General features: G+C 41.8%; 1 non-coding gene across 1 annotated transcript; it reads left to right on the top strand.

Moving 5' to 3' along the window:
• Positions 1-13,528: 13,528 nt before the first annotated feature.
• Positions 13,529-13,635, top strand: LOC118480765. The gene has a single exon (XR_004863742.1). It is a non-coding gene; the product is annotated as a small nucleolar RNA R71 (small nucleolar RNA).
• The last annotated feature ends 2,072 nt before the right edge of the window (positions 13,636-15,707 follow it).

Here is a 15,707-nt window from a genome sequence, read left to right as displayed (position 1 = left end):
CTCAATATGACGGCATGCTAAAGTAAGCCTGTTATCAAACAGACAGGTTCCTATAGACTGGTTGCTGATGAATCGTTATCTATGTATAAGTTGGAGCAATTGCCCCAATAGGGAATATAATTCGAAAGTGAGAATGTTTCTTGAAAAGTATAATTTTTTGCATACAACCTTACTTATCTTGGTTCTTCCTGGCACTTGTATGGTAATCGGAGACGGAGTTCTAACTCCCGTCATATCGGGTAAATATTGATGGTTCAGTTTTTTTAAGGTCAAACTGAGAATTGATGTGGGAATTAATATGACTTGAAAAGTCAATGTGGTTTGATTGATCAACCGCACTTACAGGCTCCGAACAATGTTTGCGGATCCTTGGCCACTTCTCTTACGCTGCAATCCACGTACATCTAATGGAAATTTAAAACGATACTTTTTGACACTCGGGTGTATGTTATTTAATATATCTTGCATTTTCCCATTTTGCGCTCGCAGATTGCGTTCACATTTCTGGTTTATCCAACACTCATACTTGCTTACATGGGTCAAGCAGCTTACTTATCGAAAAATCACCAGAATGTCGATCATATTAGCTATTACGTCTCTGTATCGGCTATACATTATGTCTGACTTTTACATGATCAAAATGTGAATAAAAAGCGGTTTGACTTTGACCCGAGCCCATGTTATTACAGAAAGCTTGAGGTGGCCAGTGCTTGCAATAGCCATTGTCGCTTCGGTTGTCAGAAGCCAAGCAATCATCAGCGGAACGTTCTCGATCATAAACCAAAGTCAATCGCTCGGTTATTTTCCGAGAGTAAAAGTCTTGCATACTTCCGACAAGATTCACGGTCAAATCTACATACTCGAGATCAACTGGATACTCATGATCCTATGCATTGCTATCACTATCGGTTTTCGAGACATCAAGCACATGGGAAATGCATCAGGTAGGTCCCACAAACACATAGTTACTAATAGCGCTCATAGCGAATATCGTAGCACTCGTGTCTCGCTATTTGATTTTGGCGCCTCCATAGCGGACAAATTGCGGGATTTTATAGATATAAAATAGCAGGATTTTAGGTTTTTTTGTTAAGCATAGATATAAAATATTTCTAAAATTTTCTCGTAGTGTGTCGCTAAACATAAAATAGCGCCCGTTATTTCATCACTATCGCTACGTAGCGTATAGGTAGCGTGTCGCTATCATCTGCTATTCACTATAAATAACTATGCACAAACCATAACCCATTACATTATTTCTCAACCCGATTTGAATTTGACTCATCTTTCGTGTTCATTTTCATTGCAGGATTGGTAGAAATGGCGGTAATGCTGGTGACGACTAGGGCTGTTCATTTTTATCCAAAACCGGAAACCCGACCCGAATTCAAAGCCACTCGAACCCGAATTAGCGAATACCCGAAAAACCCGAACCCGAGAAACCCGAACCCGAGAAACCCGAACCCGACCAACCCGAACTTTAAATGGTTCGGTTATAGGGTCACTTTTTCCAGGCCAAAAACCCGAACAACCCGAAACACGAAACCCGAAAAAAACCCGAACATTTATTGTTTTTTTCTTATAAAAGTGTTTAGATTTTGAGTTTTTAATAGATGGAACACTAAGTTTTGGGTTTTTTTAAATATTATAATAGCATATTGTCAATTAATCTTTGAACTTTGATGATATTTATAAAGTATCAATATGAATTTTGATGATATTTTGTAAAAAAACATTTATTTTCAATTTACATCTAAACCCGAAAACCGAACAACCCGACCCGAACTAACCCGAACCCGAATAACCCTGTGACAACCCTCACCAAATCAGGTTTCTGTACGAATTAATTAATATTGAATTAATGCTTAATTACTGTGCTTGCTTACAATTATGGTTAAACTGCTACGTGATTTCTGATACATACATTTACAGGCATCCTACTTTATTTTCTGTCACTCCATTATTTACACAGAACTATAATGACAAACTTGACACACAAGAGCACAGTAGCACAATGAACGGATAACCCAGTAAACGTGCTGGCATAGTCAGCACCAGACAGACACTGTCTCTAAGGCCAGTATGAGCCGGGAATAGTTTACTACACTAGTAGAAAGTGTAGGGAGATGAGGATTGTAGAACTGCGTCTCTATGTGATAATTATAGTGACCGGATGTGCCTAAAACGTACTTTATGTACAAAATTCAGCACTTCACACATATCATTGGCTTTGCAACCCAATGGTGATCTCTTTTTCCTTATTTGCTACATACCAGGGATTTTTATACAGACATTTTTACAACGGTTTATACATACCCACTTACACATGAACTCGCTCAACTTTATGTTGACTTTTCAAACTACATGTATTTCAGGAAACTAACGGATCTGGCACGGTATGCACGTATTTTCAAGCTGCGTTTGAATAAAGAAGTCATCCAGGGTTTAGAAGGTGTAACCTCTTCCTGGACGGGTTACATATCCCTAAACCTAGTATTGTTTTAAAGTCTTTTGAAAAGTTTTTATGAACTCATTTAAATCAAGTCAAGGTTTGTAACTTATTTTGTGATTGTTGAAAATGGGATTTTTCTAAACTTTATTATTGGATGAATATCACATGTTTTCATCATATAGCATTGTTATGATTGATGCTATGGTATTAAGAAGTCACACCAATTAACCCACGCTTCCGCAAAGCCAGGGTGTGACAGCTTGGTATCAGAGCCTCGATCATAGCGAACTAGGATTCTTTCTCGAGTCTAGACTACGATCATCAGGGCTCTCACGAAAACATTTTTACATTGCATACCACTTAAGTCCAGAATCCAAAACGTTTTTACAAACAGAAGTTGAGCACATTTTATTTATTAGTTATGGCTCAGTCTGGGAGGCTGAGGCTCGGTCTGGGAGGCTGAGGCTCGGTCTGAGAGGCTGAGGTAGTAGGCTAGTGGGACTAGGAGGCTCAGTCTGAGAGACTGAGGAAGTAGGCTAGTGGGACTAGGAGGCTCAGTCTGAGAGGCTGAGGAAGTAGGCTAGTGGGACTAGGAGGCTTAGTCTGAGAGGCTGAGGAAGTAGGCTAGTGGGACTAGGAAGGACAGTCCGAGAGGCTGGGAGATCAGGCTTGTAACACCCCGTGTTTTCGAATGTTAAAGTCAAAGTCAAAGTCCAAGTCAACTTTGACTCTCTTTAACTGTAGATAGTCGATTTTTGTGTTTTAGTTGTATTATGTGGAGTAAGTGTTGTAATCAGCAAGAATCGAGGTAATCGAATGTGTTTTAATGTGAACCGATCTGCGACTGTGAATGATAGGAAGTAACAATGCGATAAAGCTAACCTAATCAGCAATCAAACCGATCTAACAATCAATCGAACCCAAGACTCGAATTATGCGAATTGTGGTATTGTTATACGTGTGTGTGTGCCTTATGTGTTACTTGTGCGTGTTTACTTTATGTTTGGTGTGGTATTCAAGTGAACCAATCGAAAATCGAATCGAAACTCGAAAGGCAATCAAACTCAAATCGAAACCGGCATCGAAACGTGACTTAACGAAGATTGTATGTTAGATATAGTGGTTGGGATTAAAAGTAATTTGACTAGGAACCCTATCGAAATCATAACATCATACGTCGGAATCGAAACATCGAAAATCGTCGCAAAATACTCGAAGTGCGTGGCGGATCGAACAGGAAGCATCCTGATCGAACAGGCCAGCCGATCGGCTAGCACCCTGCCAGCCGATCGAGCTGCCCACTCGATCGGAGTTCCCAGTCGATCGGCTGCCACTTTCCTCTTTTGGAAGCCTATAAATAGGGCTGTCATTGTCATACTTTCCATTTTTGGAAAGCTCTGACCGAACCTGCTATCTTCTTCACCTTTTCTCAGATTTCTCTCAATCCCGGTAAGTTTTCACTCTAATTATTGTACGATCTTGAACATTACTTGATTCTACACCTTTCTATCTTTCAAAACTTGGATTCTAACCGTGAAAACACCAAGATCTAAGTGTTCTTGGGTGATGTCATCATGGTGTTCTTGAAGAACATCATGTTTTGGCCTCATTCCACTATGACTAGCTTAGATCTAACCGATTTCCACATAAACAAGTTAAGATCCATCATAGATCTAAACATTTTCATGATGTGAAGGATTGAAAGAGGGATTTCCAACTTTCTTTCAACTCTTTTACACTCAATGCTTTCAAATCAATAGAAACGGAGCTTGAACCGGCTAAACAACCATTCTAACAGTTAAGAGGTTCAAGATTCGGATTCTATATACAAGGTTAACCCGATATCGGTTAAACTCTAAACCAACATTCCGAACAATTCACCGGCCGGACTTGGGTGATTCCTGTTCGAGCCAAGGAAACAAGTAGGAACGAAGGTTATCATAGTTCAACACGTTGTCAAGAGACCTTGAAAGAATGACAAATAAACAAACAACCAAGTGTTAGACGAAAGGCCGACCAGGTCAGAAAATGCTGGCCGAACGGCTAGGCTGTCGAACAGCCCAGCCGATCGGACATGCCAGCCGATCGACCGGGCCAGCCGATCGGCTAGCACATGGTCCCACACTCCCAAACTTTTGAAGTATAGTATTGACGAAGTAATGTTCAATCGAATGGGTCACTCGATGGGTAAACATTACTGTTCGGATCATGAGATACTGTGCTTCAACACTTAATCGTTTTCACAACTCGTTCGTAGTAGGGAATGCCAGCCGATCGAACAGACTATTCGATCGAGTGACATTCAGTTGAGGACTAACCCTGAAGCTCCTAGCCGATCGAGTGAGCTAGCCAATCGAGTGAGCTAGCCGATCGAGCGAACCGCTCGATCGACCGACTTGAAAGGTAGGAACACTTCAGTGTTCTCAAATACTGCAACAAAAACTTCCAAAGTTCAAATCCTCTAACACAAACACACCAGAGGAAGAAACAATCCACTCGAATGGTCCAGCCGATCGAGCCAACCGGCCGATCGAACAGGACTGTCCAATCGGATATACCAGCCGATCGAACAGGCCGTTCGATCGAACCTGCCGTTCGATCGACCAGCCCATTCGATCCACTCATGCTTGTTTACTTTCCCGCGTTACTTATCGTTATGCTATCGAACTATTCAGGCTAATCTTACTCTCAGCGCTCCCTTCAATCCACAATCAATCACTGTGAGTATACTCGAACCCTTTTTGCTTTAGCACTTTTGGGTGTTACATACGTTACTTATCGAAATCACAATCGAACACACTATTCAAATTATTTGAACGCTAACCGATTGCATGTATTACGTGATTAAATGTAATCTTGTTATTATGTTTACACGTGGAAAGCTGTCTACCTGCCTTAGCAACGTAGTTCTATAGTTTGGACTTAGCACCCGTTCACACGGGGGTTGTTAAGGACAATCTACTTGCATGATTTACGGTGGTGATCATGTATTGCGAACTGTCTCGGACAGTCAACCCGCAGTCACTGGTATTGATAGGTCCATGTCGATAATTTACATGCATCATTGCCCTCTGTGTACGTGCTGGTTATGCGTAAACTATTCAAACTCTATATGCTATTATCAAACTTGTATGCTCACCTTTACATTTTATGTATTGAATTTATTTTAACGTATGTGACAGGTGTTTAGGATGCTTACTTGCTTTCTCGCTCTGCTGTGAAATCAAGGCTAGGAAAGAGTCTAGAAACCAAGACAATTTATATTTATATGTTTAAATCTGAGTTGACGGAACATGTTTTGTTTGAAGAATATCTATGTCTGTAATAACTAAATTTATCTTATGGGTCACGGTATGGGACGTGACATTTAAACTATTCGGTAATATTAGTTGTTATGGAATTTCTTTGAACAATCTGTCTCGCTCAGTGCCGCGCCCCGATGATTCCGCTATCGGTTAGGGTATGACAGATTGGTATCAGAGCCATAACTATAGGGAATTAGGCAGACACGACCTAGTCCGGGTCGCTGTCTTAGAGACCTAGACTATAGTTAGGAACCATCAGACCGAGTTTATGTGCTTATTCTGCAATCCTTCACTATCACTGCACTCGAATTTTCACATAAAGTCGATAGATTTAGTTAGGAATAGGTGTGAAAGCCGCAAACTCCTGGCCAAACTGCCTGACTTATGCTAATATTATTCATTTATTCACGCTTATCTCATTATTTTTACCAACAAACAAGGGGGATTATACCAAATCAGGAGTGAAATCCATATTTTGATGCATAATTTCCTCTATTTTTATTAAAAACAAGGAAGAAATTGCTAAGCCAAGGGGTGAAACCCTGACCTTGGCAGTTTGTTCTGGGTTTTATTTATCTCACCAAGGCTTCGGTGGACTCCAATGACCTGAACTCACAAGTACGACCTAGGAGGCGCGTGTGGAATGCCCGAGAATCGAGGCAGAAACACGACCTCTAGAGTCGAAAGTAACGACAAGTCTACTGCGAATAGTCGAATTGCCTTGGGTAGTCGATGTCTAGTAGCCGCAGACAATCTACCTCTCGAATTTATGTGTTTCGATTCTGAGAACTGTAACCACGTACTCCGATGACTCGTTAATTTTATGTGTTTATGTGTGCTTTCTCTGTTTTGTGTTTATATTTTGGGATGTTATTCGATTTTGCTATCATTTCAATCGACACACACGACTCGTACTGTTATTCTATCCCTAATCGACACCCAGCTATCGCGAATCTAGACGTTATCATATTGTGCTATGCGACTAAGTTAGGTTATTCGATGCAATATTCGAACGACACGCAAGCTTTGAATGATAGGATCTTGAGGCAGTCAGAAAACTATATGTGCTTATAGGGGAATTACGTGATATTAACTGCTTCTGTGATTAAATGATTACGTATTTTCGTGTTTATGTGCCTCTGTGTTTATGTGCTTCTGTGCTTACGTGCATCTGTGGTTTTGTGTATATGTGTTTACGTGCTTATGAGTCTCGACGTGATTCTAAGCTTTAGATAGTGGTAGACATGTGAGGTGAGATTTGATTACGTTGTGTTGAGTCCTGTGATGATGTCTGTTGCAGACCATGTCATCATCTGGATCCCGTCAACGTCTGACCCGCCAAGAAAAGAGAGACCGACGTCTCGCTGCTATCATCTCCAAAACCATGGCGAAAGCTGTGAGTGAGGTGTATGAAAACGCTAGCATGTCGTCAGAAGAATCCCGAACTGAGATCTCCAAGGATTCAAGAAAGGCTGCTTTCAGCTTCAAGCAGTTCAAAGCATGCGGACCAAAAGAGTTCACTGGCGAAGATGGTCCAACAGCCATGTTTCACTGGTTTGACTCGGTCGAAGTCACTCTGCGTCAGAGCGGATGTCCTAAGCATCTCCGTACTCTCAATGCTATAGGCGTCTTCCAGTCCCGTGCTCTAGACTGGTGGACGACCGAACGAAACAAGCGCGGAAATGATGCAGCTTACGGGCTATCATGGAAGGAGTTGAAAGCTATCATGATCGAAGAATTCTGCCCTCCTCATGAACGCCAAAAGCTGGAGGACGAGTTCTGGGGAATCAAGCAGAAGGATGGAGACAACGCTGCTCTCACTGCTCGCTTCAAGCAGCTTAGCATTATCTGTCCTGACCAAGTCAAGACCTCAGATCAAGCCATCAAGAAGTATATCCGAGCCCTACCCGACTGTGTAGCCGATTTTGTTCACGCAGCCAAGCCAGCAACGATCGAGGAAACCTACCTACTCGCCGCTGAGATCAACGATAAGCGAGTCAAGTCAGGTTTTTGGGATAAGCAAACCAAGTCTCTGCATCAAGCCACTGCAACACCCACCGACTCATCTGCTCAATCCTCCAAGTCCTCAAGAAGGAAGAAGAAGAACCACAACAACAGCTCCAGCAACAAGAGCTGTGCTGCCGCAACCAACACTGCTCCCCTGCAATCTGTACCAGTTCAACAGCAGCAACACCAGCGTTCAGCTCCAGTGATCAATGCACCGCCAGCAAAGCGTGCTTACACAGGCCCTCACCCACTCTGCCCGACGTGTTCGTATCATCATCCAGTGGGTCTAGCTTGTCGTTTTTGCGCTCACTGCAACCTCTACGGTCATTTCACTGCGAACTGTCGCTATGGTCCTCGTCAAGCCCCAGCTCAAGCTACTGTCAACCAAGCTCTACTCCCTGCTCCTCAAAGTCAACCAGCAGCTCCAGCACCAGCAGTCAATGCTAGAGTCTGCTTTGCATGTGGTGACCCTAACCACTTTGCCAACAGATGCCCGAACAGGGTAGTCAAGCAAGAGCCACAGCAACAACAGCAACAACAGCAGCCTCAGCAGCAGCAACAAGCAGCCCATGCTCAAACTTTCAACATCAATGCCCGCCAGGCTCAGGCAGATAACAACGTGGTTAATGGTACGTGATGTGCGTGAAGTGTAATATATTTTAGATGTATATTTAAGCCCCTTTTTACACTTTTAGCCAAGTTTTAAATTTATAAAACACGATATTTACTAACACTAAACACACATATGGGCAAGTGCACCCATCGTGGACGTAGTATAGTGTTGGTAAGATACCGAGGTCGTCCAAGGACACAAGAGCTTTTAATATCGGTTTATCCTCAACGTCTAACCAAATCAAAAAAGTGAGAAAAATGTTTAAACTAAGAAAAATAAAAACTAACTAAATGCTGAAAAATAAAATAAAATAAAAACAGATAGACAAGATGAATCACTTGGATCCGACACGTGTATTAGTATAACCTTTGATTATTTTCGCACTTTTGCACTTGTTTAAGAGATTATCTTAGTTATTGTAGTAGGCCCCTCTTTTGAAGGCGACGTTACCCTCAACCCAGTAGTTTGAGTCAGCAAGGATACAATCCTAAAGGGTCGGATTATTGAAAGATAATGAATTAAGTTATTAATGCAAATTGTGGTAGGCCCCGCTTTTGGCGGTGACGTTACCCTCGGCTAAGTAGTCTGAGTCAGCAGGGATACAGTCCTAAATAGTCGGGTTATAGTATTAATAGTAGTTAACTTATGAGGGGGTCAAAGAGTTTGGATCCCCGCCATCCAATACCTATGGGCATTGAAGGAGATCCTACTAAATTTGACCCAGGTCCCAAGCAGGACCTCTAAACGCTGAACAAGGGCAAGACCCTTACCAAACCGTTCCCTTAACCCCCGACCAGGTAGCCAACATACCTCCATATAGACCGTGCAGATATGAATGGTGAAAATCTTTTATTTTATATAGATAGTAAAATAATGCCAAGACACCACGGACAAACGATAAGGAAAGATCACCTTCAACATAAGTAACTAGTTATTAAAGTCATTAATACAAAACCAAATAAAAAGTGCAAAAGATTAAAAATAAAAAGTATTATACTAAACACTTGTCTTCACCAAGTGATGTAAGAGACTTAGGCAAACATGGCCTTGATTGTCAAGAACTCTTACGATCAATCTTGGATCCCAAGACGACTCACACACTCTACGATGGACAATGGATGATGGTGGTGGATGATGGTGTTATGGTGGTGGTGGGTGGTGGATGAGGTGTGAGAGAGGTGGTGTGCCAAGGGATGAGAGAGAATGAAGCCAAGCTCCTCTATTTATAGGATGAACAGAAGGCTGGACACGGCCCCGTGTCCGCTGGACACGGCCCCGTGCCCGTCTGACATTCTCTCACTTCATTAATTGTAATTGCGAATTACAATTAATGCGCCTGCTGTACTTTCACCACGCCCCCGTGCTCGCTGGACACGGCCCCGTGGTGGGCAATGGAAGCTTCTACTGGTTTGTCTTTTCTACTGCTTCCTGGGCACGCCCCCGTGTTCGCTGGACACGGGGCGTGTTCAGACTCTGTTTCTTCTCCTTTGCCTTGGGAGGTGCCGTTGAGGGTCCGAGCAGTCCACTTTTGTTCCTTTTCTTGTATTTTATGGTAGAATTAGTTGTCTTTTTGCTTCTTTTGTGATTTTGAGCTCATTTCATCCTGAAAATACAAAAGGAAGACAAAAACACTCTTTTTCCAACATTAGTACTTAAAAAGGGTTAGTTTTATGCCTTAATTGATGTGATTTATATGTTGCATTTTACACACATCAAATACCCCCACACTTGAACTTTTGCTTGTCCTCAAGCAAAACTCTTTAAATGTGGCTTACACTCCCAAATGGAATAGGTAGAAGAGAAGTTTTTTTATCTTGTCCTAGAGTGTCGGGAATCCAAGGTTTTTATAGGTTTTATTTTTATTTATTTACAATCCTATTCGTTATGATTTATTTTGAACGTTTCATAAGATGAATTACTTATTTGGGCATAGCATGCCTTATTAAAATTCCATTTATATACAAGTTCACATACCTCACGGGGGATTACTCAACACTCGGCCGAAGGTGTATATTTTTAGTGAATCACTCGAGAGCGGCACGGAACTCACGTCTTCCATAGGCTTGCCAAGCAATCAATCCTCCTCCTTTTTAACTTTTTTACCTTTGTAAATATCAAGAGGACTTTTTGGGTGAAGGCTTGGGTTTAAAGGTGGGTGGTTGGTTAGTGGTTAGTAAAAAGGGCGAAAATCGTAACAAGCGTCGGTTTTCGTGAAATACCTTGTTTTTAGTGACTTTTTATTTTGAAGTATTTCTCCAAACAAGCTTTTATAGCTTTTGTTTGTTTTTGACTTCATCATCATCATTTTTTTTATTTTTTATTTTTTATTTTTTTTTCAATCGTCACATAAAAAGGTGAGTTTACGAAAAAGCGAACTTGTTACTAAAAAAAAATAAATAAAAAGGTTTTTGGTGGGTAAGAAGGGTTTTGGGGTAATGAAATGAAAGGTTTAGGCTCAAAGGGGCTATCTAGGGGGATTTTGGGTAGGTAAAAAAATGAAAAATAATGGTTTTGAAAAAAAAATGGTTAGTCCTAATGCCTCCATCATTTACTTACTTGGGTTTAAGTTGGTAAGGACCGGGAATGTATCGTCGTGGCAAGTTCTAGATTGTAAGAACCGAGCGGCTATTCACACAAGAAACGAAAAATGAGCATTTAATCTAAATATGTGTATTTTTGTGCTCAATAAAGGCTCAAAACTCACTTTTGTGGGAATGGGTTTTTAATGTGACCAAGCATGTATAATCGAATTTTTAACTCGACTTGTTATACCGTTTCATAATTTTCTTATGTTGGTTCTTTTTTTATCACGACGCTATCGGTTGTAAACTTGTAAAAATATAACCTTTTTAGAACTTGTTATTCCCAACTTAAACTAAGACAAGTAAATAAATAAAAAAAATGAAAAGGTTTTTGAAAAAATTTGGGGTGTTTAGCGGTTCCAATAGAGTTTTGTGTAAGGCTTGTGTTTAGGATTTTGCAAAATTTCAAGGGTTTTAGCATCCCCCCCACACTTAAATTACACATTGTCCTCAATGTGTCCAAAAATAATGTTTTTGGTTGATTAGAATGTATAAAAGTGGGTTAAAAAGCAAAGATTTATGTTACTGGCATCCTGGACACGGCCCCGTGTTGACCGGGCACGGCCCCGTGGTCAAGTGCCAGTAACAAAAATTACAGAATTGAAATAGAAGCCTGGACACGGGGGCATGTCCGCTGAACACGGCCCGTGTCCAGTTACCTGAACTAGGTGATTTTCTGCAGGGGCTCAGCACGGGGCCGTGTTGGTTGGGCACGGCCCGTGTTGAGCCTTCTGTGATGGAGATTTTTGTCGGGTTGCTCTGTTCTTCGTGCATGGTTCCATTTTTCTCGTTCCCTTTTTCATCCATTACCACCATGAGTGTGTTTTATTCTGCAAAAACTAAAAGATTAAACTAAACTAAACTAAGGATAGATCCGCGGAATGCCTCCGTGGTGCGCCACGTTTATAAGGGTCCTTGGCTAGACCCGATTCCTGGTTATATATCTTCTGAGTGGAGTGCCTTGCTTCCCAAGTTACACCGTCAGAGAGCGGCATCCAAGCTTGAATCAATAACCTTCATGTAATTGACTGGGTCGTCGTCCTCTATTTTCTTCCCAACTCCGAACTTCACCTCATCGTCCCCATACCTCAAAGTCAGTGTCCCGTCATTCATGTCTACCACTGCTTGTGCTGTGGCAAGGAAGGGTCTCCCTAGGATAAGGGGGACCTCGGTGTCTTCCTCCATGTCGAGTATGACAAAGTCAACTGGATAAACGAATCTGCTTACCCTTACCAAGACATTCTCGATGACACCTTGTGGGAACTTGACTGATCGATCAGCGAGTTGTATGCTTATTTTTGTAGGGCTCGTGGTTCCCAAGCCAAGCCTTTTGAACATCGATGAGGGCATGAGGTTAATGCTAGCCCCTAAGTCGGCCAAGGCATTGCGAACGGGTGACTCCCCTATAGAGCATGGAATCGTGAAACTTCCGGGATCGATTTTCTTTTGGGGTAGTTTATTGAGTACGAGGGCAGAGCATTCTTCGCCTAAATTAACTAATTGCAAATTTTCAATTTTCTTTTTATGTGTAAGGAAGTCCCTCATAAATTTAGAATATTTGGGCATTTGGGTTAGGACTTCGATAAAAGGAATATTGACATGCAATTGTTTTAACAGACTTTCGAATTTTGCGAACTGCTCATTGGTCTTTTGACGAATTAACCTACCGGGGTACGGAACTCGAGGAGCCTTAGTAGGCTCTGGTGATGGGGGAGAGTTCTTTTCCTGCAGATGTGTTGGCATTGTTTCTTCCGTTGGTGGAGGTACTTCTGCAGGTCCTACGGTGCGGTTTCGTAGTGTGATGAGGTGAACTTGCGCCTTTGGGTTTGTTTCGGTATTGCTAGGTAATGCGCCTTGCGGTCTCTCGGAAAAATTTTGTGCTAGTTGATTTATTTGTTTTTCTATGTTTTGAATGCTAGCTTGTTGATTCCTAAAATTAGATTCTAATTGTAGAAATCTTTCCGAGTTTTTCTTATCAGTGTCAGAGACGAGGCGAGATATAGTATCTTCGAGCCTTTCTCGTCCACCTTGTTGTTGAGTGAAATTTTGTGACTCATTTCTTGATTGCTGAAAGTTTGTTCGTTGGGTTTGTTGGTTACTACTATTGCCGGTTTCCCTCCAACCAAGGTTTGGGTGATTTCTCCATCCTTGGTTGTAAGTTCCCGTTGGAGGACCCGACGGCCTAGGTCTATTATCAATGTAGTTTACCATTTCTTGTTGATCGTCCGTTTCTTTCATGCAACTCCAATTTTCATGTGACCCACCACACCCTTCACAAGCCATAACCGAGACTATTTTTGTCATTTCTAATTTTTTTATTTTTGAAGAAAGGGCCTCAATTTGGGCTTGTAAAGAGGTGCTTTCGTCGACCTTATGGGCGCCCGGGGCAATAGACTTATTTCCCCGGGGAGTGTGCCATTGAAAATTGGTTTGAGCAATTTCCTCAATCTGATTATATATTTCGTGTGGGCGTCGATTACCTAAAAGTCCCCCGGAGCTAGAATCAAGTGTCTGCCTAGTGTGTGGCAACAATCCATTGTAGAAAGTGGATACTTGTTGCCATATTGCGAGGCCGTGATGGGGACACTTGCGTAATAGCTCCTTGAACCTTTCCCAAGTTTCATATAAGGATTCCCCGTCCTCTTGTGAGTATGTATTAATTTCAGCCATTAATTTAGCAGTTTTAGAAGGAGGAAAATACTTATATAGAAACTTTTGGGCTAGTTCATCCCAGGTGTTTACCGATCCAGCTGGGAGGGTGTTGAGCCAAGCTTTTGCTCGGTCTTTTAGTGAGAATGGAAACATACGGAGGCGGATGGCGTCGTTTGATGCTCCATTGATCCGAAAGGTATCACATATTTCTAAGAAATTAGTTATATGTAGATGAGGATCCTCGTCCGCAAGCCCGTGGAAGGTTGCGGAGTTTTGGAGCATTTGTATCAAATGCGGTCGAAGTTCGAAGTTATTGGCTTCGACATTCGGAGCATTGATAGCGGCGCCTAGATTACCTACGGTGGGCTGTAGATAATCCATAAGGGTACGTTGGTCCGCCATTGGGGGTGGATCACCCGAAACCTTCTCTTGGTTTTTGGCTTTTAACCTTTTTCTGAGAAAGCGTTCGGGTTCTTCTAGCGGTTCCTTTATGTCTTTATTGGAACTGGAGCTCATACACTACGTGAGGATGGCGTTGGGTTCCAAGTCCTGCAATAAAAACAGGAAAGAATGTTGGTCAGAAGGTTCACCACGGCCCCGTGTTGAGTGAACACGGCCCCGTGGTCGGAATTACAGTGATTGTTTTTCAGATCCCAGTTACTGGAAGTTGGACACGGCCCCGTGTTGCACCGGCACGGCCCCGTGGTCAGCCTTCTGTAACTTGAAAAACAAAAATTGCCAGTAACGTTGCTGAGCACGGCCCGTGTCCGACCAGGCACGGCCTCGTGCTGAGCTCTGCAGAAGCTAAAAATCTAAGAAAAATCCTAAAAAAAATCAAAGAAAAATAAAAATATGATTAGGCCGTTGATTCCTAACTTTCTTAAAATCCTTGTGTCCCCGGCAATGGCGCCAAAAACTTGATGTGCGTGAAGTGTAATATATTTTAGATGTATATTTAAGCCCCTTTTTACACTTTTAGCCAAGTTTTAAATTTATAAAACACGATATTTACTAACACTAAACACACATATGGGCAAGTGCACCCATCGTGGACGTAGTATAGTGTTGGTAAGATACCGAGGTCGTCCAAGGACACAAGAGCTTTTAATATCGGTTTATCCTCAACGTCTAACCAAATCAAAAAAGTGAGAAAAATGTTTAAACTAAGAAAAATAAAAACTAACTAAATGCTGAAAAATAAAATAAAATAAAAACAGATAGACAAGATGAATCACTTGGATCCGACACGTGTATTAGTATAACCTTTGATTATTTTCGCACTTTTGCACTTGTTTAAGAGATTATCTTAGTTATTGTAGTAGGCCCCTCTTTTGAAGGCGACGTTACCCTCAACCCAGTAGTTTGAGTCAGCAAGGATACAATCCTAAAGGGTCGGATTATTGAAAGATAATGAATTAAGTTATTAATGCAAATTGTGGTAGGCCCCGCTTTTGGCGGTGACGTTACCCACGGCTAAGTAGTCTGAGTCAGCAGGGATACAGTCCTAAATAGCCGGGTTATAGTATTAATAGTAGTTAACTTATGAGGGGGTCAAAGAGTTTGGATCCCTGCCATCCAATACCTATGGGCATTGAAGGAGATCCTACTAAATTTGACCCAGGTCCCAAGCAGGACCTCTAAACGCTGAACAAGGGCAAGACCCTTACCAAACCGTTCCCTTAACCCCCGACCAGGTAGCCAACATACCTCCATATAGACCGTGGAGATATGAATGGTGAAAATCTTTTATTTTATATAGATAGTAAAATAATGCCAAGACACCACGGACAAACGATAAGGAAAGATCACCTTCAACATAAGTAACTAGTTATTAAAGTCATTAATACAAAACCAAATAAAAAGTGAAAAAGATTAAAAACAAAAAGTATTATACTAAACACTTGTCTTCACCAAGTGATGTAAGAGACTTAGGCAAACATGGCCTTGATTGTCAAGAACTCTTACGATCAATCTTGGATCCCGAGACGACTCACACACTCTACGATGGACAATGGATGATGGTGGTGGATGATGGTGTTATGGTGGTGGTGGGTGGTGGATGAGGTGTGAGAGAGGTGGTGTGCCAAGGGATGAGA

The sequence above is a fragment of the Helianthus annuus genome, chromosome 7 (genome assembly GCF_002127325.2).
Source record: "Helianthus annuus cultivar XRQ/B chromosome 7, HanXRQr2.0-SUNRISE, whole genome shotgun sequence".
Taxonomy (NCBI): domain Eukaryota; kingdom Viridiplantae; phylum Streptophyta; class Magnoliopsida; order Asterales; family Asteraceae; genus Helianthus; species Helianthus annuus.
This window is presented reverse-complemented; position numbering and strand designations above follow the sequence as displayed.